Genomic DNA, 2,692 nt, shown 5'->3' on the forward strand with positions numbered 1-2,692 from the left:
ATTATTGAATTTTTAAATTCTAAAAAAATAAAAATTATATCCATGTAAATTTATTTTGAACATTGAAGCCTGATAATTTTATTTTATTTTTTAATTTAATAATAAGGTATTATTTCTCATTCATCTTATTAAACTTATTTTTTAGCATGATCAAGGCAAATATATAGTAGACCTTTTTTAATAATTATAATGAATAAAGAGAAAAGAAATGTAATTGCTTTCTCCCTCTTTTTCTAATAATTTTTTTTTATCAGCAAATAAAATATTTAATTAATTTTTAACATATCTAGGAAAAACTTAACATTCAAAGGCAACTAGACTCAAGTCATTAGGCTTACCCAAAAATCTCCAACCTATCCTATGAATGTTAAGTGAAAAATCTGGAAAAACCTCACAATACATTAGTATGAAAAGAGAACTCCAAAAATCTTTAACTACTTAACATCTTTGTTCTAGGCTTCATAGAATGAAAACTCTTAAGAGAATTTATACTTGGAAGCATTAAAACAAAGATAATTAATACAAATAATCCTTCAAGAAGATTACAAAGAAAGAATTCAGTATAAAAAATATTACGTTGGAAAATTACATTTAGCCCCCTTAAAAATTTTAAAAAAATTTCATTTGGCTCTCTAAAATAATTATCCTAACTCTGTCTCTGAGTTAATTAATTTTTTTTGCCAAAATTGTCTCCAAGCATATGGTTTTAATTTTTTGCTTATAGTTTTTATTACGTTGGAAATATTATGATGTATTCTAGTTATATTTTTTATTAAAGAATTGCTAAATTTTTTTAAAAAATGTCAATACAAAACTTAAAATCGAGTGTTGGAAAAGCTAGATAACTTGAGTTTAGTTTATCGGATTTGATAATCTTAGGATTCTTAATTTTTATTAAATTGAATTGATGGAAAAAAATTTTTATATTTTCCTTTTTTTATCATTTTTCCTTTTTTCCCATGGAAAAAAATACTCGGATTTGAATCCTCTCTTGGCCATTTTGCCTTGATAGTAGGTATAATCTTTTCAATTCAGTATGATTTTATAACTTCTCTGTTTACTGAAGTTATCGGTTTTGTCTCTAGAGTACATGCAGCTCTATTGACGCTCGTCCTTTTAGCCGGCTCATTGTAACACCAATTTTTCTAGAGAAAAGCTTAATTCCTTGTGCATCAAACCTTGGACGAGCTATAGCAACCAAAAACATGACTTTTCCAATAAAATTTTTGCTTTTACAAGTGCGTAATGGATCTCCTTCATCCGGTAACAAGTAGTAATTCTCAAATTTTTTTGTCATATAGAACCACTTCTCATCGATATGATGATGTTATACATCCCACTGAAAATTGGATCACGTTGTATGCTACCATTATCAAGCATTGATATACAAAACTGCAATCGAGGTCTCTTGTTTTCTTCCATCAAAAAAGGTTTTATAGCATTTGAATGTCGTCGTATATGTCTTAATCTGAGACATCTAAACATTGTGCTCTTTTTCATGTCTAAAGAACAAGCTAGAGACCGAATAGTTGTTCTCTTATGTAAAGGGACCTCATGGATTCTGCTAAAGTCAAACTCAATTCTCTTGCGACCATAATTTTCTGTCTTTCTTTGTGATACAAAAGCTTGTCTTTCTCCATTTTTCGATTATTTCCAAATGCGTTGAACAGTTTGTATACGGACATTAAAGTTTGATGCCACCATAATTGTCACTTCTTCTCTGAATTTTCCATCAATACTTTTTTTGTAGAAGCATATCATATATAGCTCGGCGTTCATCATTACACATTTTTTCTTTTTTTTATTTTGACTTGGTGATTGCAATAGCCCTTTATATATTTCATTCTCATCTATTAAAATAATGCAAAATGAAACCTAAGCATATAAGACTATGATTAAATATTGAGAAAAAAATAAGCTAATAGAAGGTAAAAAATATTTTGCTAGTAACGTTAAAAGAGTAAGTTAGTCAAGCCAATATTAAAAGAGTAAGTATATAAAATCTTAAAAGCAACAGCAACATGACCAGCAAATTCTAAGGAAAACATATGAATATGTGCAACTCTGTTGCCATTTTCCAAAATCTTAACAAATCACGGCCATAAAATGTATAAGCAAAACATTGGCTAAATACAATATTCTAGATGAAACATGTTTTGCAGTGAAATTTATAAGATAAATTTGTAAAGCAGATGAAATATCTGAATATGTGAAAAGAGATTCATTCAGATCATTTATAATCCAATTGAATGGAAGAAAGTGAAATGAGCTTTAATCAACAATTCAAAAAAAAAAAAAAAAACCTGTTATAATTTGGCAAAATTGAACATCATAAACAATGAACTGGACTAACCTTCACTTGAGAATTCGGGTAGAGGTTGAGGTTAGGAACTGACAAAAAATCAAGATTGTGATTTGGCAAGTCAATATGCGTTTCCTCTTCTCTAACTTCATCATCAGTATCATAATGTATAGGACTCTTATTAAGATCTAAAATTTCATTGTCAGGTGTTGTAGCCATTTTGTTTTTGTCTTATGAATTTTTAGGACTCTTAGTGTTTTACTGTTCAATAATTACACATATAAATTTTTGGCCGAATCAAATCTAAAATTTTGGAGGAATAAAATTTGTAATAATTAATCTTTTAGTTTTTTTTGGAGAAGAGAGAGACCCTCTTTTAATTAATCTTTT

At 28.0% G+C, this 2,692-nt stretch overlaps 1 pseudogene; it reads right to left on the minus strand.

Annotated features, from left to right (window-relative positions):
• Positions 1-297: 297 nt before the first annotated feature.
• LOC149498900 (uncharacterized) lies at positions 298-1,795 on the minus strand (annotated as a pseudogene).
• Positions 1,796-2,692: the final 897 nt, after the last annotated feature.

This window comes from Jatropha curcas, chromosome 1 (assembly GCF_041381405.1).
Source record: "Jatropha curcas cultivar XTBG-Jc1 chromosome 1, XTBG_Jcur_1.0, whole genome shotgun sequence".
Lineage (NCBI taxonomy): Eukaryota > Viridiplantae > Streptophyta > Magnoliopsida > Malpighiales > Euphorbiaceae > Jatropha > Jatropha curcas.